Source organism: Aedes albopictus, chromosome 2 (genome assembly GCF_035046485.1).
Source record: "Aedes albopictus strain Foshan chromosome 2, AalbF5, whole genome shotgun sequence".
Classification (NCBI taxonomy): Eukaryota; Metazoa; Arthropoda; class Insecta; order Diptera; family Culicidae; genus Aedes; species Aedes albopictus.
Window position 1 is genome coordinate 309,839,213 of NC_085137.1, and position 25,979 is coordinate 309,865,191.

The 25,979-nt window shown below is 38.5% G+C and overlaps 1 protein-coding gene across 2 annotated transcripts in view; it reads right to left on the bottom strand.

Annotated features, from left to right (window-relative positions):
• LOC109422497 (four and a half LIM domains protein 2) overlaps positions 1-25,979 on the bottom strand; it is an 866,140-nt gene that overhangs the window by 198,908 nt on the left and 641,253 nt on the right. The window lies entirely within an intron of this gene.

The window sequence follows — 25,979 nt, forward strand, 5'->3', positions numbered from 1 at the left end:
GACGAAGTACCTGTTGGCGCAACCACACAGCTTGTTCAATGTAAACATTATTGCGTTTGCAACAAGATCAAATTGTGTAAATATTCTTGAGGCTGTTCATATGTACACAGTAACTCAAATTCAAGCCGTATTAAGAGAGCTTTCTTGGCGTTTACTTCCTCATAAAATGTAAGTTGGGTAACGTGGAAAAACATATTGGACTTCGAATTGTTTAATGCCAAAATTTCAAAGGTGTGTTGAAACTACAGTGGCGCTTACGTCGACTATCCGAACATGGGCAGTATGACAAGTTTAGCATAACATGTGAAAAGAGCCTCAGTTCCACCACTGTTCACTATGTTCAAGGTGGCATATGACGCACATAGCTATCGAAAATTATGGCCAAAAACTGCATTTCCGGGTAGTTTACAAGATAGATGAAAGCAACGATGCACGTTATGCCAACCCGAAACTGAGTAAGGCTGGCAACAATGTGAGTTGTGAAATACAAAGGCGCATCATCAGCGGAAGTCTTGCCTGCTTCGGACTCCAAAAGAAACTGCGGTCGAAGTAAATTCACCCCCCCCCCCACACTAAATCTACCATGTATAAAGCGCTTATAAGACTGGTGTTCCTCTATGCACTCGCGACATGGAGGTTTGGAGCTACGCATGCTGGGTTGCCAAAGCCGGAAGAATGCGATGGGTGAGGAGGTATGTTGTAAGAATGTCGGACAACAACTCTACAAAGTTGGTATTCGCCAGTGATCGGAGCACAGAAGGCACGATTGGTGGTCCAGGTTGAGCATGATCTGGCGATCAAAGGGAGTGACTGAGGATGGAGAGCGGAATTCACAAACCGATTATTTTGACGTGACGAACTATTGTTGAATATGTGTTATCCTGTGACCACCTTTACAAACAAGAAAGAATACCGTTTTGGGGATTGTTTGAACACGGGAGCTACAAACATATGCTCTCACTGCTATTGTCACCGCATCATAGTCACCGAACTTGTCTCTTGGGGAAAACGTCATCAGTTTACTAAGGGAAGCAGCTGTCGCGCCCCAATCTCAGTCGAAGGAGTTTGTGTTTTATGGGCCGACGATTCTAGCAAACAAACATGGGATTTTGCCACGGGCGGTGGCAGGCCAATCAAATGATGGTCCCAAGATGCAGCTTGAAACGATGATGATTTACACGGATGAGCTGTTGTTGTCGGTTGGGAGGACGTGCACTGTGTAATATTTGGTGATTCATATGGCGGCGGTGGAGCTGGCTCATCAATAGCGCACGTAATTAGTCAAGCGGCATTAAGCGCGGTCGGAATGGTCGGTGGCAGACAGAGTAATAGTAATTTAGCAATTCTGGTTGGTTGTGTTAATACTGTCAGACTACATACTTGGGCTTGTATCTTATGGCAGTAGGACTAAGTTCTATCCAGCGAAATTATAGAGTATGTGGGGCTTTGAAGTCATGATTTCAATTTCCTACCACTATCATTCTAACTGGGACAGAACCTGCTTATCAGCAACCTACTATTCTATAAAACTCTTCCACAATTACTAACTGGAAGCTCTTTTTAATGTATAATGCGTTAAAAACTTCCACGTCTCGTACTACTTCATTCATTGCGTAACGCACCAGTGACGATATCGACAGCACAGTGAATATTTGCCCATAAATCAAATGACGGTTTCCCGCTTTGGCGACTTTTCATGCCGCACAAAAACACCGAAAAACCGGCAGCTGTGACGATGCCAGTTCTGCTCCCAAACGGAAAACATCTCTGGCGCTATACCAGTCAGTAGTAGCTCCCCTTCACACAGGTCAGGAACAGCATAAATATCCCGCGGATAGCACTTGTGCCTACGTTGCTGCCGAGTGTTTGACTGAGTCGGATTTTCACTTTCTCTCTGAATGGAAACTCCCCACGGGGGAGCCTGCAAAATGAACCTAGGCCACCAGGAAAATGTAGAAATGGAAATGAAAGCCAACCGCCGGGAAAAAGATGAAAACATAATAAAACGACGAAAACTCTGACGCAGGGATAGGAGGTCTTGCATCACGTGAGGGCTATGCTGAAGGAAACTGAAGAGTAGTCCCATCCTAAACTAGGTTTTCTGCGATATGAGACAGTTATGCGGTTACAGGCTTGTGCATGAGCATAAATAAATAAATAGGACAACTATTTATGGATTCAGACTGGGCAAGATAACAGCTGATGTGAGATTTGATGCTTTTGAATTCTCAAACTCAAACGAAAAGACCTGTCACACATGTGCCTATTTTTTCAAGGGATTATATCAACATTTCACGTAAAACTGTTGATGTCGCAAATCTTTGACAAACTATAGACAGATGATATGTAAGCATAGCAAGAATCGATTGCTTCACATCGCTCTAACAAACTATGGAGAGTTTTGACGTCAAACTAGCATGCTATTGCCAACACGTTTTCTATTTTGATGAAACATAGTAGATGTGAATACGTTATATATTTAGGGATTGCTCACCGAGCAAAATCAGCAATATTAAACTCGACGTTGACCAAATCCAGATCAACATTTGGAATGGAATCACTAAATCAATTTTTTTCCTTTAATGTACCTCGATAGTAAACATCATGATCATCTACTCAATAAAAACGATTATTGCAAGGGTTTTCGAAAAAGGAAACGATTTATCAAATGAAGGCATACCCACACAATAATGAGCAAAATAAAAGCCGTTTTAATTGTGAGAATGCTCAGTCCACTGACTGGAACAATGGAGGCGCATGGTGGTCAGAGTTTTGAATGAAAACCTAAAACATGAACGCCTTTAGGAGATTCTTTTCCGGGATTCGCTCTTTCGATTACTCCAAAAATGCAATCTTGAATTCCTACAGTTACTCCTGATAGGGATTATACCTTGTATGTCTTCTGTGGATTCCTCTAGATTCCTTAACGGATTCCTTCTGGGAATTTCTCCAGGATATACTTCCGAGGTTACTCTAGAGAGCTTAAGTTTAGTTTCTTTAGGGAACCGAAGTTCAGTCTGGGATCCTATTTTGGAAGGAACTTTTGGAGGAAACTCAGTAAGAAACTCTGGAAAAATTCCAAAGACGAATAAAGATCGAATCCATAAAAATCTCTTGGAAGTATTCAAAATCAAGTTCCAGCAGCAATCCCTGCTGCGCACAAATATCAAAAAGAACTCCTGTGTGAATTGTACAAAAAACTCGTGGAGACATTTTTGGATAAGTCCCAAAAAGATTTCCTGCAGCGATACCAGGAAAAAATCCTGATAAAAACCTAGAAAAAACTCTGGTGACATCTCAGATGGAAGTTCTGGGAACTCCACAAGGCACTCCTGGAAAAGGATCAGAAAGAATTTCTGGAGGTATTTCTTGGAAGAACTCCCGTAGGAAATTCTGAAGAATCGAAGGAATTCCTATAGAAACGGTAGAAGAAAAGTCTTGGTGAATCTCAGAAGCAACTTTTGGATGAATTTCAAGAGGATGCCTTGCTCAACATCCAGAGCTATTTTCTTAATGAATCCCGATTCATGGTGAAATTCCTAAAAGAATCCCCGAAGAAATTAAGAAAAGGACATCTGGGTTGATCCGAGAAGGAACTCCTGAACTAGGGGTCAGAAACTCTTTTCTACAAAAATCTCATCGGGACCAAGGGATAACCAAGCAGTACGAGATAACATTGAGGAATTCTACGAGGAAATGCCTGGGAAATCTTAAGTTCTGGGAAAGTTCTAAGTGATTGCGTAGACAAATTCATTGAGATTTCCTAAAAGTATCCCAGGCTGTGAGGGCGTGGGTATTCAGCATGACCATGCTGAGAGTGACGGGTTCGATTCCCGGTCGGTTCAGGAACTTTCCGTAAAGAAAAATCTCTTGGATTATTTGCGCATAGAGTATCTTCGTGCCTGCCATAAGTTATGCACACGCAAAATGGTCATTGGCAGAGGAAGCTCTCAGTGTATAACTGTGAATGTGCTCATAAAACATTAAGCTGAAGAGGGGGCTTTGTACCAGTTGGAAGGCTAGGCCAAGAAGAAGAAGAAGAAGAAGAAGAAGAAGAAGAAGAAGAAGAAGAAGAAGAAGAAGAAGAAGAAGAAGAAGAAGAAGAAGAAGAAGAAGAAGAAGAAGAAGAAGAAGAAGAAGAAGAAGAAGAAGAAGAAGAAGAAGAAGAAGAAGAAGAAGAAGAAGAAGAAGAAGAAGAAGAAGAAGAAGAAGAAGAAGAAGAAGAAGAAGAAGAAGAAGAAGAAGAATTCCAGAAGAAACTCTGAGAAATCCTTGAAGATACTGGTGAAGGCATAAAGAACGAAACATAGCTTTCTTTGCTAAAATATCGAAATCACGTTCCGGGTGATCAATCATGGCAGGAAATGTGTTATTCTTGAAAGCCTTAATCCGGGTACTGGAGCTGTAATATGCGTCATTTTTGCGTTCAACAAAAATGTGCTACCTAGATGTACTATAAGACGTCAAAGAACAATTAAACTATTCATTAATTTGTAAAATTTTACTTCAGGATTTTTTTATAGAAAAAATTTCAGTTCATACTGAAATCTTCAAAAATTACCCGTAACGTGGGTAGATCACCTTACAATGGTGCGTTGTGGTGTAAGATCTACCCCACCAAATTTAGATCTTGCTACATATTTTCCTATCTAAGTAAGTTAAGTATTCAGGCAGATATGTGCATTCTAAGATCTAAGTTTGGTGTACTTTTTTAATATGTGTTATATTTGAATTTGTACTGCTAATTAACGTTTTATTTCAGGAGGATTCAGGTAAATTTCATGTATGAATATAAGCTAACCAAATATAATTATAACATTTTTGTTTTCAGATAACAAAAAAATGGTAACTGTCAATCTGGGCAAGAGATTTGGGGATCGAGTTTGCTCCGCAAAATACTCAATTGGTTATGTTTTCTAGAAAGCGGAACCCAGCCCAACTGAAACTCAATCTTTTGGGAATAGAAATCGACCAGTCTTTGACTTCGAAATACCTCGGGGTCTGGTTTGATTCAAAAGGCACTTGGGGTACCCAAACTAAGTATTTGGTGCAAAAAGGTCAACAAAGGATCAACTTTCTACGCACAATTACCGGAACATGGTGGGGTGCTCGCCCGGATGACCTCATAAAACTTTACAAAACGACTATTCTCTCGGTTCTCGAGTATGGCTCTTTCTGCTTCCACTCAGCAGCAAACTGCCACCTAATAAAGCTGGAACGAATTCAATATCATTGTTTGCGTATTGCCCTCGGTTGCATGCACTCAACGCATAATGCGAGCCTAGAGGTCCTGGCAGGGGTGAAACTTCTACAGAACCGCTTCTGGGAGCTCTCGCTAAGGTTACTTATCAAGTGTGGAGTGAGCAAGACACTTGTTATTGAAAACTTCGAAGAAATGCTCAGTCTGAACACTCAGTCAAAATTCATGAGAATCTATCTGTTCTACATGTCATCTGACATAAGCCTACCAAGTTATAATCCTCCTCGTGTACAGTTCCTCTGTTAAATACGATCTGTCCATGAAACAAGCTATTCAGGGAATACCAGATCAACTTCGGTGTATATCTATTCCTCGCATTTTTAACGAAAAATACCAAAATGTCAATTCCTGTAAGAGATTCTTCACTAATGGGTCTTGCATAAATGGATCCACTGGTTTCGGTGTCTTCAATGAACATTTCACTGCTTTCCGCAAACTTCAGGAACCTTGTTCGGTTTATGTTGCCGAGCTGGCAGTAATCAACTTCGCTTTGGGGATGATTTCCAACATGTCCGTAGACCATTTTTTAATCTTCTCGGATAGCCTTAGTTCTATTGAGGCACTCCGGTCGATGAAACCTGTAAAGCATTCATCTTACTTTCTTACAAAAATGAGGGAGCAGATGGGTGCACTGGGCAAAAGATCATACAAGATTACCTTTGTATGGGTCTCCACACATTGCGAGATTTGTGGCAATGAGAAGGCGGACTCTCTGGCAAAGGTGGGCGCACTGGAAGGTGAGATCTATGATAGAAGAATTTCACACGATGAATTTTTCCATTTTGTTCGGCAGAGTTCTCTTCAAAGTTGGCAAAATGATTGCCGAGATGGCAAAATGATTGGCGAGATGGGACGGTGGTTACATTATATTATTGCTAATGTTTCCTTGCGAGTGTGGTGGTATGATTTGGATGTAAATCGAAATTTCATTCGCGTGATGTCAAGGCTTATATGCGGTCCATTTATAATTTCCTTCGCATGTGTTGTATAAAGATCTAATCTTTCCACTTTTTTCTTCTCCAGTTTTTTTTTCTGTTTTGTCCTTTTTGTGTTTTGCTCCAGGCCATCCGGTTGACGACAATCCGTGACAGATACCCGTGACGAAACGCGTGATACCAACATTGAAGGCGACGAAAATGCCAAGATACCTCCCGGATGAGCTGCAGTGAACCTTGAAACCCTATCCACACCATGCCTATCCTTGAAATCATGTGACCCGCTAACCTCGAGCAGCCACGAGTACCCTGGCCTCCTCCCAATACTAACCTCGGTTAAGAAAGCTATCAACTGTATGTATGTAATTAGATACCAAAAATGAATTTCGGCTCCGTAAAGCGTTACATGCGATTGAGCCCAAAAAATAAACGAACTAGATAAAAAAAAACAAAAAGGTAAGAATGTTCTCTCAGATAATAAATAATCACACTTGTACACGCCACACACATGTAACATAATATATTGGGAAAGAGAGAGTCCAATAGGGCACCCGATTGAAACGATTTGGACAGGAGCCTTGGGACTGCCTCCTTATTGTTGTTAACATTTCGTTGATTGAGGTCGGGCTCTTCGACCCCATCTATTGGGAGTATTCTGTCAATCGAGGGTTTGATTTTGCAGTTGTTCGTGGGAACTTTTTTCTGGAAGGAGATTTCTTTTTCCCTGATGCGGGTTTCGCGCAAAAGTCTCTGCTTGCGGGCCCGCACAACTCTTTTTGGCCCTTCATACAGGAGAATGACTGATCACCAACAACAGCACAATCTTGATCAAATTGCTTTTCAGATTATTCCAGTGCTATAGGCAGCTGCCTTGCTACAATAGATGGTAGAACAAAATCATCATCATCATCATCATCATCATCATCATCATCATCATCATCATCATCATCATCATCATCATCATCATCATATTGAAATTTTGAAAAATATTGTGTCAAAGAAAATTATTTCGCTTTTGTCAACTGAAAATCACAGATCGTGTTAACAAATACGGAACATACCTGTATTAATTTGAAAACAAACCTCTGTTTTTAATCAATAAGTTCACCAAATTAGTTATAGCAGAGGAAAATATCATATTAATAACTGCGAAATAACATAACCTGTTTTTATACCTTGATTTGTTATTATTATCTTATCAAGATATTGCTCTCCATAACATCTTTTGTTGGACAATCTTATTGTGTTATGATAACGGTATTGGTGATCATATTTCTTTGATGTATGTTGTCGTCGTTTCAACGAAGTGTTTGTCTATTTTGATTTTGGTATGTCGAGGAATTTGTTAAGAAATAAGATTAGGGCATTTTTTTTTTATTATCGTACAAATTTGGCCGAAGGGTCTGAGATTTTCATGAAACTTTTTCCACAGGCGGGGCTCATGGATATATGAACAAAAAAAAATTGATGAAAATTCAGGGTCGCTTATTTACCCGGAAAACTCAGGTGGAAATCTTTTGTTTTCCCCTGACACTACTTACTTTGAAAAATCATAACTCAAGAACAAAGCATCGTAGAAACAAAGTTTTTAATGAAAATAAAAGCAAATTTTCTTAGAAATCCAAAAAAATATGAAGTGGAAAAAGTTTCCCACAAAATTTTCTACAGTTGAGAAAATTCGTAAAAAAAGCCGGAAAAACTATGCCCGAACTCGTGGAAAATTTTCGAAAAAAATATTTTATTTCATAAGCTTTAATCGCTAAAATTTTTAGAATGCACTTTTTTTTCGTTTTTGAGTTATGGCCAATTTTGTTAAAAAAATGTCCAAATGTGTCATAAAAGCCTTTTCTATGAAAAATCATAACTCAAGAACGAAGCATCGTAGAAACAAAGTTTTTTAATGAAAATGAAAGCAAATTTTTCAGGAATAAAAAAAAATATTAAGTGGAAAAAGTTTTCCACAAAATTTTCCACCGTTGAGAAAATTCATAAAGAAAAGTCGGAAAAATTATGTCCGAACTCGTGGAAAATTTTCAAAAAAAAAATATTTTTGAGAATGTAATTTTATAAGCTTTGATTGCTGAAATTTTTGGAATGTACTTTTTTCTCGTTACTGAGTTATGGCCAATTATGTGAAAATGACCATGTAAGCCTATATTGTATGGTCATTTTTCACAAAATTTGCCATAACTCAGGAATGAAAATTAAGTGCATTCCAAAAATTTCAGCGATCAAAGCTTATGAAATTACCTTCTCAAAAATATTTTTCATAAATTTTCATGAGTTCGGACATAGTTCCTCCGGCTTTTGTTTATGAATTTTCTCAACGGTGGAAAATTTTGTGGAAAACTTTTTACACTTCATATTTTTTTTTGGATTTCTAAGAAAATTTGCTTTTATTTTCATTAAAAACTTTGTTTCTACGATGCTTTGTTCTTGAGTTATGATTTTTCAAAGTAAGTAGTGTCAGGGGAAAACAAAAAAAAAATCCACCTGAGTTTTCCGGGAAAATAGGCCCTGAATTTTCCTCATTTTTTTTTGTTCATATATCCATGGGCCCTGCCTGTGGAAAAAGTTCCATGAAAATCTGAGACCCTTCGGCCCAAACCCGTACGGCAATAGAGGAATTCCACGGAGTCATGTCAGTCGATCCTGAGCGACCATTTCAAAAATATCTGAAACTTTGCACAGTTTTACAATTTCATCTAAATTGCCATTTTTCGATATTAAACCTTCATATTCACTCACGACTAACATTTCAAAAGGGTGTATGCGAAAATAGTTCAAAAATATTCTAAAAGCTGTTCAGCAAAAACGGATTGTTCGATTGTTATGAATTTTTCAGCAAAGTTAGATAACTGAATGATGATTCCTTAGAAAATATACACTGTAAAAAAATTATTTTTTTACTTTAAAAAAATATGATCTTTGTCACAAAAACTCAAATATCTCAAAACCCTATCTTTTTACCAACGTCATTTTTTTAGCGGAAATGGCCCATTATATCAGCTATCTACCATAAAATTTTGGTGATGGTAAACTGATAAACAAAAAAGTTTTGACATTTCAAACATTTCACAATTTTTACATTTAGTAACAAAAAACATATTTTTTTCTGTGTAAATTATTTCGAGAATTATATTTTGATGCTGATTTTATTGTAAAGGCTACCGCCTGAATTAAACAAGTTGTTTTCATGATATTTTTGTTTGATTATTCATAATTACTATAGTATCTATTTAAAACTTGGACGCGATCCAGTGTTGTGATCAAAAATATTGAGTGTGTCATACTTTTTATTGTACGTGACTGGTGAAATATCCCTAGTGTTGAAAAGCTGTTGATTATAAGAAAAATGGAATTAAACTTATTTTTAAAAATAACCTCTTAGGGAACAGACTTTATGATCGGAAGAATGCGAGTAACTTCAACAACAACAAATGCATGAGAGGTACATACCACAGACAAACAGATGAAACGCCTAGAACAATTTTCGTGAAAATCCATCGCCCAGTTCACACTACCACCACCTGGTGGAAATGTTTCACGAAACACTGCGTTGTGCAATATCGTCATCAGAAGGCGCTAAAGCCTGTATCCGCAATAACCGGGACACAGAAATATGGCTGTAGCTCTGCAAAAGATACATTAAAATTGCTCAAATTTGGCCTAAAAGCATCTTAAGACGTGTTAATTTCACCTGTAAAGTTTCATGTGAATCGGAGCAGTACTTTTTGTTGTAGCAATGAAACAGTAGAATGCGTGCCATTGAATTTTGTACAGCCCCTAGTTTTGAATTTCAGCGCTGTTACTTTTGAATTCGGCAAAGTAAATGGCAACAATTTTGAACACAAACCTCTCAATTTATATTTCTTGCATAGGCAAAATTTCAAACAAATCGATGCACTATGTACAATTTTATAGCCGAAACATGTTTTGGGACTGAACGTGATTTTAGCCCCTCAGACAGCAATTGGCCAGCAATATTTATTGTTTCGATTGTACTATTGAAAGTACGATACCAATAATAATCCAATTGTGCAGGCATAATGTACACATAATCTACTACCTTCTGTGAAAATTTCATGAAAATTGGCAGAGAAATTCGAAAGATATGAATAGGCAAACATGGCACATGAGAAACACGAAAAATTTTCACTAACACTCACCTTTATCAACACCAGTAGCTTTCAAACCAATTGATTAATGTTGATGAAATTTTGCAAGAAAGTGTCTCTATAAGTTCCATAATTGCTAACGAAATATCATAATTATCCCCACAGAACTTTGAACTGTAGCGTAAAATAACCATCTAGTATGCGAATGAAAATTGGTCATGATTGTACAAAATGCTTAAAACCACGTCTGTTTGTTTTTCTCCCACAGTTAAAACTAATGCATCGATTTTTATGAAATTTGGCAGAAATATTAAACATACACCGAGGAGTTCTCAGTTAAGTTTTCGGCCAATTTTACCGATTTATTATAGAGCTACTGCCGTACTTCTGTGTCCCGATTATTGCGGAAACAGGCTTTAGTGTGAAACGTCAAACGCAAAGAAACACGATGGGCGCTCATCTGGTTATGAAAGCCACAACCAAGATTCATAATTATCGTTAAAAGCGTGGCCAATGAAAATTTCGTCAGTGTTACGTTTGTTTGTCTGTATACATACCATGACAATGCTCACGAAAAAGCAAAAAAAATACAATTTTCTTCAGCCAAGCAAACAACACCAAACTAGTCAGTTAAAACTAATAAATGATTTTGTTTATTATAATCTAACGAACAACATGAACAGTCGCTTTCTCAAAGGTCCTCAACTCAACGCTCTCTTGTAGACCGTTTGATGAAAAACAAATGTTCAAAAGAGTTACGAAATCTCACCGAAAGCACCATAGATAAACTGAAAGGGACTTGTTATGCCCAAATGTCCATATTGAATACAAATTCACGCATTTGCACGTCCTGCCATTTAAACTTCGACAAACGAGCAATCTGTATATCATCGGTAAAGCAGGGCGCAGGAAGTTAGAAAACGACAACAAATGAGAAATTGCCAGAAGTGCTAAGTGCAGAGAGTCATGCCACCGTACCATCAGCGACATCTGTTTAAACAATTTAATCACGCCCCTTTCCAAAAATGCTTTGAAATATTCTTCAACATCTATACCCAGTTCAATATTTTTAACGTTGCAAAACACGCTTTCCACATTCATCTTGAAGAAGAGGGAAAACACTTATCCTCAAATGTAACAGCAAATTAATGAATAAACGACTAATGCGCGGAGGGCGTGATAAAATCGGAACATTACTGTACATATAATATACGTAATACATAATAAAAACAGCTTGTTTTACTCACGCAAGGCCATTAACAATAAAATCAGCATCAAACAGCGATTTCCGGCCGAAATAATTTACACTAAAAAAAATATTACTAAATGTGAAAATTGTGAAATGTTTGAATTGTCAAAACTTTTTTGTTTATTAGTTTATTATCACCAAATTTTTATGGTAGATTGCTAATACAATGGACCGTTTTTCCTAAAAAATTAAGTTGGTAAAAAGATAGGGTTTTGAGATATTTGAGTTTTTGTGACAAAAATGATATTTTTTTATGTTAAAAATTTTTTTTTTTCACAGTGAATATTTACTTAGGAATCACCATTTAGCTATCTAACTTTGCTGAACAATAAAATCAGCATCAAACTGCGATTTCTGACCGAAATAATTTACACAGAAAAAAATATTTACCAAATGTGAAAATTGTGAAATGTTTGAAATGATATAACTTTTTTGTTTATTAGTTTACCATCACCAAATTTTTATGGTAGATTGCTAATACAATGGACCGTCTTCCCTAAAAAAATTACGTTGGTAAAAAGATAGGGTTTTGAGTTATTTGAGTTTTTGTGGCAAAAAATATATTTTTTCGCATTAAAAAAGATTTTTTTTCACAGTGTATATTTTCTTAGAAATCACCATTTAATTATCTAACTTTGCTGAAAAATTCATAGCAGTCGAACGAACCATTTTGGCTGTGCAGATTTTTGAATATTTTTGAACCATTTTCACATATACCCTTTTGAAAAGTTAGTCGTGATTCAAAATAAAAATTTGATATCGAAAAATGGCGATTTAGATGGAACTGAAAAACTGTGCAAAGTTTCAGTTCAATAGAAAATCATGAATTAAAAAATTTCCTTAATTTTGATGCTGTTGCATGGAATCGCTCAATACAAAAAAATCCCCATTAGCTAGTAAGTTTTAATCAGTCTGTACGATAGAATCGAAGACAAGTATAAATAAATAAACATTCATAATGACATTTGAATAATACGTTTTGTTGTAATACAAATTTAGCTGTTATTGTACTATTGAGAGTGTACGAATAATTGATAATCAATAGCACAACAATAACTTGTTTTGATATGAAAACTACATCATTCGAGATTTATCAATTATCATTATCATTACCAATAACTTTTAAAGTTCAAAATTTGATCAAAATATTTTCCATATTCATTATTATTAATTTGTTATTGAACTAACAAAACATGTTATTAAATTGGTCTTCCAGGAACATTTTTTTGTAATAATATTTGTTATTTTGCCGCAAGTTTATACCATAATATCCCAAGGAACAGAAGTAGCTGAATAACAGTTTTTTAAACTGAAGTTTGCTTAAGATTGGTTTGTTCAACTCTTATACAGCCAAAATTTTTTTGGGATGTTATGTTAATAACATTAAAACAACTGATTCTATTATTTAGTTATTTTGCAAAAGTAACGCATTTTATTATGCTTATGTTATTCCCTTCTGCTCGGAATTCTGCGTATACAAATAAAGATTGTTTCTGAAAAGTGATATGTGCAAAGAAAAGATGTCAAAATTTACCCGGGAGCAGTAACGGCTTCAATCATTCTCAGCGACTCCACGTCTATCACAAACCATACCTATTAATTGTGCCAAATTAATACGGTCAAACTAAATAGTGACAAGTTGCAATAAATCCATGGCTCAACAACAATAAAAAAAAATCAAAACTTAAGAAAGTGGCAAGCTTATTGACTTATCTGTCAATCAATGCTTAGACTTTAGATTGCCATTCTCACTTTTTCGGTTGCATGTTCCCACGCTTTTCAACTTTGAGCTTAATGGACTTCCATTCCTACTGACACAGTGACCACTAAAATATGGAATTGCATCCGGTGGAATAGATCCACCGAGCCACTAAATTGACAAACGAGGTCAGACATTTCCCGCACCTTAATTTTCCATCAGTTAGCTATACGTACATCCTTTTTAACGACCGGCAAAAGGAACTCGAGGCTTCTTGGAACACACCTTTTTCAACTTTCCTGGAACGATAATTGATTTTCCTTCAGCCTAACCGCACCTTGCAGCAGGAAGCCAATGACTTCCTCCCGGCACGGATAGCGGCAAACGATGCGATGGCCAGTGCAAAATGGACTTGAAGGACCACGTTACGCCGTTCGCTCCCGTACCGACACAGCAAGTGTCCAAGGAAATTATAAACATTGTTTTGCAGTAAAGAAATTGAAAAATTTGAACGGGTGCCAGCCGCCAGGGTGCTTGCTGCAACGGCATTTAACATTTTGCTCTCATCAATGAGACTTTACGCTATACTTGGTTCTATAGGTATAACGGAGGAAAGCAAATGCGACAGCAATTTTCGCATAAACTACGCGCTTTGCTTCAGTGGACGCAAATAAAAGGTCTAGGGCCGTTCGTTCGGGGCCTTCCGTTGGTCAGTGTTACAAAGCAAAACCATGTTCATGCTCTAGATTAGTGGGTTCGATTTCCAGTCCAGTCCTAACAATATTCGAGTTAGACATTATTTTAATATTTCTTTATTTCTGTGAACAAAAACTGTTAATCCACTCTCTTCTAATAGCTAGACAGTGTCAAACTGAAGAGCAGTGTATGTTCCCGTCAGGGTCTTATATCAGGAAAAATAAGCGCCATTCGCTAGATTCACAGGAGCGAGAAAATTGGCACAACTTCTGAAACTATTTCGAGCCACGTCCTACTGAACCATGATCTAGTAGTGATATAAATATTGAGTATCTTTCGGGTGGTCAATACTGGAGGTCATTCGAATAGAGCGGATAAGTGATGACTAATCAGAAGAGCAAAGTGCAAATCGATATCTCAAGGCAAACCGGTCAAAGCAAATGAAACTGCCAAATTTCTGTTGCAATAAAATAAACTTCGGTGTATAAAGCATTATTAAATTGTAATCATTTTGCACAGCGATATAAAAATAAAATCAGGCATTTATTTAGGGCGCAAACCCACTGACCAAGTATTCATTTCCATTTTTTTTTTAATAAAAAAACAGAGATGAAGAAGCATCTTGGATGACGATTTCATGTAATTGGATTTGAACTGAAATGTTTAACTAGTGCTGGAACAGGTTTAATCAATACAATAAAGTAGTAGCACTTTGTATAAATTTGTATCCATTTTCTATCTTGTGCATATATTTTTTACTAGACTAGTACATAGCATACAGCTCACAACAACTTATCCAACCCTCTTCAACGGCATCCATGTAATTACCATTTCATGAGCTTTCAAGCGAATTTTACTACCATTTTAACTGACATTGACCGTTGTTGTCAGCAAAGTCATCCTCTCGTCGACAAAGAGCTACTTTCTTTAAACCGTCCGCATGATGCAATACTCCAGTCAGTTTCCCGATCTTTCCTCCCTGCATGACATCAATTATCGTATAGCTACAATCTTGGAAGCCACTCTCATCACCATAATTGCACAGAACACTCCCAGTTAGCCTGTTTCGCAATCCATCCGTGGTGGCCTTCGCCCTGTTCGCTGTTCCCACTGCCAACCCAGTTCAACATTGCATTGTGCTGTCAGACTCAACACTTTTACTTCCTTTCCAGAGGCAGGGAACACCAGGAAATGGCTACTAACTGGCTGTTTTGTCAGTGTGGTTCCGTCCGTCAGGAAACGACTCGTGCAGATCATCATTATTTTGCCATTACTACTCCGGTTGTCTGTCGTCGGTCGTCGGTGGCGTCGTCCACCACTTGGTCCGGTTGGTCAGCAGAGTTTGTGGCAATTATGTGTGGCACTATGGAAAGCTGGTAAGATGCTAGCCGTCATGGAACGCTAACATCCGGTGCCGGTGGAATGATCCGTGAAATGGGGTGGTTTTTACCTCTCAAGGATATCTATATACATGCTTTTTCGTATCTGCTCTGCTGTGATTCCAGTGATGGTATTTATTGGCGATTTGCATGATGATGGTAGAATGTTGAAGATGTTTTGTAATAGTTCACGTTAGTATTTGGTTGGTGTTGCTGGAAATATTTTCAGGCTGGATTGAATGGGTATTTTATTGCTGCAAAAATGTTGATCATGATATGATTGGTATATGTATTGTATAATCCTAGGTTCAATACCTGAGCTGTATCTTTCCTCCTAATCTGTATCTCCTCATATGTAGCCCATGTTAATAAGTGCAAATTGAGTTTCTCATTTATGTTGCGACTTCTGTGATAATTTTTAAAATTCACTGAAATATCATTTCTCAGCTACATTTCACACTAATCAAACTTATTTCGGTTGAATGCTGCGCAACGGATGACCCTGACATGTTCACAAGTTAGGGGCTGTCCATAACCATGTGGTCATGAGGGGGGGAACATGTGCACGTGAGCCGCTGTAAAGTCGTGTGTAAAACTAACCAGTGATAATAAAGAATTTGTCTAAATGAGTGAGAAAAAGTCACAGCAAAAGTGGGGTGACGTTGTCTGGTCTAGTGTTGTCTACACATGCACAGTAGGCCGTCCCTATTTTTGCAAAAATTGAAAATGTTAAATTTCCCGAGCAGAAGAAAATAACAAGTGAATAACATATCAAGGTATTTATCTTAAATACTACCATACCTTGATATGTCCTACATTAGGTGGTAATGAGAGGCAAAATAACAAAAATGAATACTAATACTAACACAATAAATAACCCTTAGAAAATAACAAGTCTTGTTATTTTAATAATGAATTCATACCTAAAATTTCAAGTACTGTATTTGTTATTCCAAAGTTATTGAATAACAAACTAATAACATTTCTTGCTATTAAATGTTTTATTTGTTCGATGACTACATGATGTAATAGCAAATCTTGTTCTTCGGTTATTTTCACTGCTAAACCAACAAATACTACATCAATACCAAACTCTGCTCAAATACCCCCAACTGTTATTGTGATGTTTTCATAACATTTCGTAGAATAACGCAGCAATAACAATTTTAGGTATTAGAGTACATGTTGTTCTTCGCATGGTATTTGTAAGGTATCCCGAGCAGAAAGGCATACCTTACAAATACCATGCGAAGAGCAACATGTGCTCCAATACCTAAAATTGTTATTGCTGCGTTATTCTACGAAATATTATGAGAACATCACAATAACAGTTGGATGTATTTGAGCAGAGTTTGGTATTGATGTAGTATTTGTTGATTTAGCGGTGAAAATAGCCGAAGAACAAGATTTGCTATTATATCATGAAGTCATCGAACAAATGAAACATTTAATAACATGAAATGTTATTAGTTCGTTATTCAATAACTTTGGGATAACAAATACAGCACTTGAAATTTCAGGTATGCATTCATTATTGAAATAACAAGACTTGTTATTTTCTAGGTGTTATTTATACAAACTTTTGGTATTCGTTTTTGTTATTTTGCCTCTTATTACCACCTAATGAAGGACATATCAAGGTATGGTAGTATTTAAGATAAATACCATGATATGTTATTCTCTTGTTATTTTCTTCTGCTCGGGATGCCCTTCTGATCGGGTTTCAGTACATATTGCTAAATTTAAATGATCATTTCATTTAAAAAATATTCATGCCAAAATCTCACCGCATCTCCACAATAAGTGGTCCCCAACGGCTATCAGGTATCAGGTATCAGTAGGTCGGCTCCAGAGGCACGTTCTCCTCCATTTGGGAAATTTGTGCCATCGCCATGAACACGAGCCTATTCATCATTTACCTGAGGGAGAAGGGAAGGAAAAAAGGATGGGACAGGGAAAAGGACAGGTAAGGGAATAGGACCGTCATACACGCATAACCGTATCACAATGGGTTCCAACAGCACCCTGAAAAGAGCACTGTGATAACGCATAAAGCGTAAAGAGAGCCTATAGCTCTCTACCACAGCGGGTCAAGAACAGCAGAACATCCTGAAGATTCAGGTTTCTGAAGTCAGTTTTACTTAACCTTCATCCAGCCAACGTACATTTTCCACCTTCGGAAAAGCACAAAAATGGTCATAACTTTTTTGTTTTTCGATGGATTTTGATGAAATTTTCATAACTTCCCGAAAAACTCTTCTAGTTTTTGATGCCGGGGACATGGGTGCCTGGTCCACATGGTTCCAGAGTTATTCCGGATTGTCTTGGGGTACCAAAATTGGCCACATACTTAGCGCAACATAAATCTCAAGATCCCGATGAGATAGGAGTATAGTGTCTTCGGCGAATTTGTTCAGCAGGTTAAGAACTAACTGGCAACGGCGACTTTGGTTCGCGATTCGGCCGCTAGGCGGCGCCAGTGGCAAAAATGTTCAAACCCTCATATCTCAGAAACCTGATAAGATAGAATGATGCTGTCTTCGACAAAAATCTTCAACAAGCTCCGAACTATCTGATAGTGAAGTCTTTGGTTTGAGATTTATCCGCTAGGTGGCGCATTGTGTCTGAAAAATTCAAAAACGTTTATCTCGATACTCTAATGAGGTACAAGCATGCCGTTTTCAGCAAAGTTGTTCAGCAGGCTAGGAACTATCTGGCAATGGCGTCTTTGGTTCGAGAATCGTCCGCTAGATGGCGCCAGGGTCAAAAATCTTCAAACTTCTATATCTCAGAATCCTGATAAGATAGAATGATACCGTCTTCAACAAAGTTCTTCAGCAAGCTAAAAACTCTTTATCTCAAAAATCGGAAAACGTTCAAACTTTTCCGGAAGTTAAAAGGAAGCAAGACGTATCTGGTGTCCTTGGTTCTGATATTATTCGATAGGTTCCGTCTAGTATTAAGAAAATATTTGTATGAACACCCTAATTACCAAAAAGTATTCCATTTTCAGCATAGTTGTCCAGCAAGCTAAGAGCCATTTGGCAGGATAGTAGACTGCCGAGTACGGTGGTACAAGAGGGAATACTTTAACACCGTCTTTGACACCCTGCAGACAAATTTTGTCGCCCTACAATATTGCTTCTTTTACTCCGTTTTTTCTTCCGGGTAAGTCTCCGGGAATTTCTACAGGAACTCTTCCGGGAATTTTTCCAGGAATTTCTAAGGGAGTTCCACCGGGAGTTCCACCGGGAATTTATCCAAGAATTCCACTGGGAATCCCTCAAGAACTTCCTTCAGGAATTTCTTCAGGAAATCTGCCGGGAATCCTTCAGAAGTTCCTCCGGGAAATCTTCTAGTAAATCCTCCAGGAATTCCTCTGTGGATTTCTCCGGAAATTTCCCCAGGATTTCCTCTAGGACTCCCATCAGGAACTCCTTCAGGATTCCTTCGGCAATTTCTGCGGAAATTCTTCTGGGAATTTTTCCAGAAATTCATCCGGACTTTTTTTTCAAGATTTTCTTCGGGAATTTCACTGGGAATTTTCCTAGGAATTCGTCCATGAGTGCCTCCAGGAATTCCTCCGGAAATTTCTTCAGGAATCCTTCCGGGATGTTCTACATGAATTTCTTCAAGAATTTGTCTAGGAATTTCTCCGGGAATTTTTCCAGGAGTTTCTCCAGGAACATATCCGGGAATTTTCTAAGGAAAACTGTCGGTTTTTTTCAAGATTCTCTGGTGATTTCTCCAGGAATCTCTTCAGGAAGCTTCCGTGATTTTTTTTCTCACAAGACCCTCGAGAATTTCTCCCGGAATGGGGCAAGTTCGGTGTAGTACTAGATTTGCAGTAATGAGCAGAATTTTAGTATGGAGAGAAGGTCAGTTCTCTGATTCTGCAATTAAATGGTACAAAAAGCGTGGGTATTATGATTTCTTGCCTAATTTGATGCTGTTTGAGCAAAGCTTTGGATAACTATGTTGTTTATTCTTAGGAGGCGAACCAGCTCTCAAGCTGAAAACCTCTTAAATAAAGATAAAAAAAAAAATGTTGTTTATTTTGCAAGAAATGGAGAAAACAACAACACTGTTGCCCAAAGTTTTGCTCAAACATCATCAAATTAGGCAAGGAATCATAATACCCACGCTTTTTGCACCATTTCCCTGCAGAAACGGAGAATTGTCTCACCATACTAAAATTCAGCTCATTACTATAAATCTAGTACTTCACCGATCTGTCCTATTCCTCTAGGACTTCCTTTACGAATACCTCCGGGAATTTCTCAAGGAAATCCTCCGAGAATCTCTCCGGGAATTTCTCCAGGAAATCCTCCATCAGTAATTTTGGGAATTTCTTCTGGAAATCTTCCAAAAAATCCTCCAGGAATTCTTTCAGGAATTTTTCCTCCGGGAATTTTTAAAGGAAATCTACAGGATTTGCTCAGGTAATCCTCTGGGAATTTCACCATGTATTCCTCTGCGAATCCCTCGAGGATTTCCTCCAGGAATTCCTCAGGAAATGTTTCTAGGAATTTCTCCGGTGATTTCTCCAGCAATTCGTCTGGTAAATTCTTCAGGGAATCCTCCTTCCTGGGGGATTCCCCGAAAAATTCCTGGAAGAATCACTGGAGGAAACCCCTAAGGGAATTCCAGAAGGGATCCCCGGCAGAATTCTTGGAGAAATACCCGAAAGAATTCCTGGAGATAAGCCCGGAAAAAGTCCTGGGGAAATTACTGAAGGAATGACCGGAGGAACTGCTGGTGGGAGTCTTAGAAGAATTCCCGGAGACATTCCTGGAGAGAATCGTAAAGAAATTCCTAGTGGAATTCCAGGAAAAAATTTGGAAGGATTTCCTGAAGAAATTTTTAGTGGAATTTCTGGAGAAATTCCAGGGAGAATTTCCAGAGACATTCGTGGCGGAGTTCCTGGAGAAAACAAAGGAGAAATTCTTAGAGAAATTCCCAGAGGGTTTTCTGAAAAACAAAAAATGTCACGGAAGACTTCCCGGAGAAATTTCCAGTAAACTTTTTTGAAAAAAAACCGGAAATTTTCCTGGAGAAATTTCCGGAGGAATTTCTGGGGGAATTCCCGGAGGAATTCCAGGAAGAATTTCTGGAGGATTTCCCGGACAATTTCTTGAAGAAATTTCCGAAGCAATTCCTGGCGGACTTCCTAAAGAAATTCCCGAGGGAAGTCCCGGAGACATTCCCGGAGATATTCCTGGAGGAACTCCTAGAAAAAATTCTTGGAGAAATTCAGCCTGGAGAAATTCTTGAAAGAATTCCTAGAGAAATTCTCAGAAGAATTCCTGGGGAAATTACCTAAGGAATTCCTGAAGGAATCTCCGCAGGAGTTCCTGATGTGGGTCCTAGAGGAAATCTTGGAAAAAATTCCGAAGGAATTCCCGGAGACATTTCCAGAGGAATTTCTAGAGAAATTCCCGGAGAAATTCCTGGAAAAACTCCCGGAAGTGTTCCTGTAGAAATTCCCGGAGACATTCCCGGAAGTAAAAACGGAGCAATATTGTGGGGTGACAAAATTTGTCTGCAGGGTGTCAAAGACGGTGTAGCGAATAACCTAGCGAATAAGTCACGAATCAAAGACTCAACTATCAGACAGTTTTTAGCTTGCTGAAGAACTTTGTTGAAGACGGCATCATTCTATCTTATCAAGATTCGAGATACAGAAGTTTGAAGATTTTTTACCCTGGCGCCACCTAGCGGACGATTCTCGAACCAAAGACGCCATTGCCAGATAGTTCTTAGCCTGCTGAAAACGGCATGCTTGTACCTCATTAGAGTATCGAGATAAACGTGTTTGAATTTTTCAGACACAATGCGCCACCTAGCGGATAAATCCCAAACCAAAGACTTCACTATTAGAAAGTTCGGAGCTTGCTGAAGATTTTTGCCGAAGACAGCATCATTCTATCTTACCAGGTTTCTGAGATATGAGGGTTTGAACATTTTTGCCACTGGCGCCGCCTAGCGGCCGAATCGCGAACCAAAGTCGCCGTTGCCAGTTAGTTCTTAATCTGCTGAACAAATTCGCCGAAGACACTATACTTCTATCACATCGGGATCTTGAGATTTATGTTGCGCAAAGTATGTGGCCAAATTTTGGTACCCCAAGACAATCCGGAACCATGTGGACCAGGCACACGCTGTCAAAATTTCGATTATTATCGAACATTCATGTACCTCGGATTTTTCTTCAAAAATGATAAGTATTTGGGCTATATATTCATAATTGGAAACCAGAAAATATTTCATCGGCGAAAATTTTTCCATACATTTTATATGGGGCGTTTTTTGGGCTAAAATACTAGGTAATTATTGATTTTTAGTATGGGAAATAGCTAAAAACTCAGCTAACTCAAATTTTCCCCGATAGAATATTTCCAAATTTTGCATTTATACATTATAGCCGGAATTCTAACATTCTATGAAGAAAAATCTGAGGTACACGAAAGTTCGATAATAATCAAAATTTTGACACCGTGAGGCACCCATGTCCCCGGCATAATAAACTAGAAGAGTTTTTCGGGAAGTTGTGAAAATTTCATCAACATCCATCGAAAAACAAAAAAGTTATGACCATTTTTGTGCTTTTTCGAAGGTGGAAAATGTACGTTGGCTGGATGAAGGTTAATAAGTGTATATCGAGTACTCGGAAACGCAGTTGCGCAAAAACTTGACAGTTACATATCAAATGATACGAAGTTCCATAATCGGATTCACAGCTATCACATGCATGTGAATGAGCCTGCTGAATATTCGCCATGTGATAGCTAAGTCGGCAGTGGCCAGTCAATGCTTTGACCAGAATGCTGCAATTCTGCTTTGACAGATTTGTTAGATACTTCGCCAACCCTAGAGATGGCTCAGTACAATACAATTTTGTTTGACGACATGACTTCAAACTATTCCATTATTGTTTGTGCTGAGTGGCAGCCCAAGTGTCAATCTAAAACTTACCCATCATTTCGATACCAGAATAGCTGGGTAAGGACCAAAAAAGTCATGTGATACTCCGGTACGAGCTAATATCCAGCGATGGAAGAATGGCCAGGTACCCATACAAAGTGAACAGCGTTTACTGTATTCAGCTCCTCGATTAGAGTTCGACAAGCGGTAACTAAATTCGATCTTGAGTTGGCCGAAGCAAATGCTTTAATAGCAGCCTGGTTATCTGAACAGAAGTATATTATTTTACTTGTTGCTGAAGAGTTTATTCACTCTGCACAAAAGAGCAAAGATTTCGGCCTGAAAAACGGTGCAGTGTCTACCAAGTGAGTAAGACTTATGCAGGCTTAGCTCACGAGAGGGAACACCAGCACCAGCTCGACCTTCGCGAAGGGAGCCATCAGTGTAATATACGATGCCGTCTGAAATACTTCTCTACAGATAACCAGAAGTCCACTCTTCCCGGGAAGGGAAATAGGAGGCAATCAGTGAAGTACTAGATTGAAAGTAGTGAACTGGATTTTTGTATGGTGAGATGATCAATTCTCCATTTGTGCAATGAAATGGTGCAAACAGCGTGGGTATTATGATTTCTTGACTAATTTGATGCTGTTTGAGCAAAAGTTTGGGTAACTGTGTTGTTGAACTTGCATTAAATAAATAATACAGCAACAAAGTTACCCAAACTTTTGCTCAAACAGCATCAAATTAGCCAAGAAATCATATAACCCACGCTGTTTGCACCAATATATAGCAAAAATGGAGAATTGAACATCTCACCATACAAAAATCCAGCTCACTACTTTCAATCTAGTACTTCACTGATTGCCTCCTATTCATGGAAAATATCCTATATGGAAAATTACAAGCAATTGTAAGATCACTTGGCGCAAGGATAATTTTGTCCCAATTCACCAAAGGTGGAAACAACGAGGTGTGTGTTGATCTGCGGTGCACAGGAGTTTCCTCTAGTAAACCGAGTACCGTAATCCGGGGTCAAATTGATCACTTTAAAACAACTTTTGCGGATAACATTAATGACAATTCAAATATTGCCAAAAGAATTCCTTAACGCCTACAGGTAGGCAATTGCCTTTGAAATAAGTGATTTTTGTTACAATAAATGAATTTTTCGTCAAAAAATAACTTTTTTTAACTTATTCATATTCAGAATAGCTTCATAACTTTCCAACCAATTCTCCACAAAAATGATAAAACAAAAAAAAAAAAATACACGAAGGCTTTGTGGCAAACGATTGTTTAGAAGCAATGATTTCCGCTAAGTGAGAAATACATTGCAAATTCCTAAAAAAATAAGGCAAAACTAACTTTTTTCTAAACAAATTAAAGTTTAAACTCATCTCTAGACATCTATGAACTAGATGAGGTAGAATGTTTGAGATCATTGCGACACTTAGAAGTTCCTGGTATGCCTGGTATGCATTGTAATAATGTAGTACCCAAATGATCAATTTCACCCCGCTGATCAATTTGACCCCGGTTTACGGTACCCATAGACGGCAAGTGCAAGAAAGTGCTTCCTAATTGAGATGAATGTGTAGTGGGGCAACGTCAAAGAGAACTTCGAGCGCTGCCGTGTGAGTTGAAGAGAACGCTCCCGACATCGCCATTAAGCACATCCTTTGGAGATGACCTAACTTTGATTGGACTGTTCTCACTTCATCCTTTTGACACCACACAAGACATCCATAGGCCAATATTGTCCAAACAACAGCTGTGTAAATCCATTTGTTATACTCGGGTTTTAGACCCCAAGCTGTACCAAAGGTTCGCCGGCATTGCTCGAAGGCCATACAAGCTTTCTTGATTCTGAACTCAATGTGAAATGTCCAGGAAAGCTTGGAATCAAGAATAACTTCAACGTACTTCACCTGTTGTTCAGTCACATTGATTTCAGAATCAAAGAGACGCAAAGGTCGAACGCCATTACGGTTTCGCCTTTCCGTAAAAAGAAGAAAAAATGTTTTACTCGGATTAACCGAAAGGCCATATTGGCGACACCAACCCTCAAGTACCTGAAGGGCGCTTTGCATCAGGTCGAAAAGGGTGGTGATACACATACCAACTAGCAATGCTAGGTAGTCGTCGGCAAAACCATAAGTAGCAAAGCCGCTATTATTGAGTTGCCTCAATAGCGTATTCTACAAATCGGTGACAAGACTCCCCCTTGGGGGCATCCACAAACACTCAATTTCCTAAACCCTGCTAGACGCAATGTCGAGAAAAGATGTCGGTTTTGAGAATTTGGTGAATCCAATTGGAAACCATTGGAGATATACCATGACTCCGTGCGGCCTCCAATATGGCATCGAAAGACACGTTGTCAAAGGCGCCCTCGATATCTAACAAAACACCCAAACAAGATTGCTTTTGAGCGAATGCCTTTTCGATATCGTAAACAACATTGTGTAAAAGAGTCACAGTGGACTCAGTCGACTTACCAGATTGGTAGGCATGTTGGTTCACATGAAGAGGCACGTTGGCCAGATGAACATCACGGATGTGATGATCCACAATGCGTTCTAAGCATTTCAGAAGAAAAGAGGTCAAACTGATAGGTCTGAAACTCTTTGCTTCTTCATACGACGCACGACCCACTTTTGGAACAAACTTTACAGTAATATCCCGCCAGGATTAGGGAATATACCCTGTAGCAAAACTGCAAACAAGTAATTTTTTCAACACATGTTTAAAATAATCAAATCCCTTCTGAAGCAAAATAGGATAAATCCCATCTGCCCCAGGAGATTCGAAAGGAGCAAAGCTATAAAGTGGCCACTCAATCGATTATATAGTTACAATACTCCGAGCCAAAGCTAAAGGATCATAACTACAAGAAAAGACATCAGGTTCATCCGAAGATGTAATATCCACACATCCAGGGAAGTGTGTGCTGAATAAGCATTCCAGAACTTCCTCATCAGAGGAAGTCAGATCGCCATTTGGCAAACAAAGTTCGTTTACCCGGAAATCCTTAGATATCGCACGGATTTAGTTTAACCGACCGTTTCACTTCACTCAAACTGGAAACATTTGTACAAAGGTTTTTCCAGCCGGACCGTTCAGCAGACCGGTGAGCTTTCTTGTAGGCCTTCGAGCCGACCTGAAAGCCTCCGAGCCAGCCGAACGGCGTCTGTTCCAACTCTTTCTACATTGTTTCCTGAGCTTCGCCAGATCAGAGTTCCACCAAGGGGTTCCTCTTGTGGTCTTCACAGACCGCAGAGGGCAAGCTTCTTCAGAAGCTTCTATGATGAAGGCCATTTTAGTATCAACGGCATCATCTAAATCACTTGGAGTGTCAATGGATGGTGAGTATTCATGAAATTTGGCTGCATTGCGAAGTAACATTCACATGGTCAAAAAAGATGTAGCGATGGTCAGATAAAGATTCTTCATCTGATACATGCCAATTGGTCAGCTCGTGACAAATTCTGATAGAGCAAAGCGCTATATCTAACACTTCCTCTTTAGCAGATATGTACCATGAAGGTTGGGCGGTTGCCTATGTTAACCCTCTAATGCCCAAATTTTTGATTTTGATCTAAATATCATTTTTCGTCATCTTAAATCGATTTAAACGTGTTTTGGAAGATGATTCTTTTTAATTCTTGATTTCGTGAATTTCAGTTTTTGATTTATTTTAATTTTTATTTTTGAAC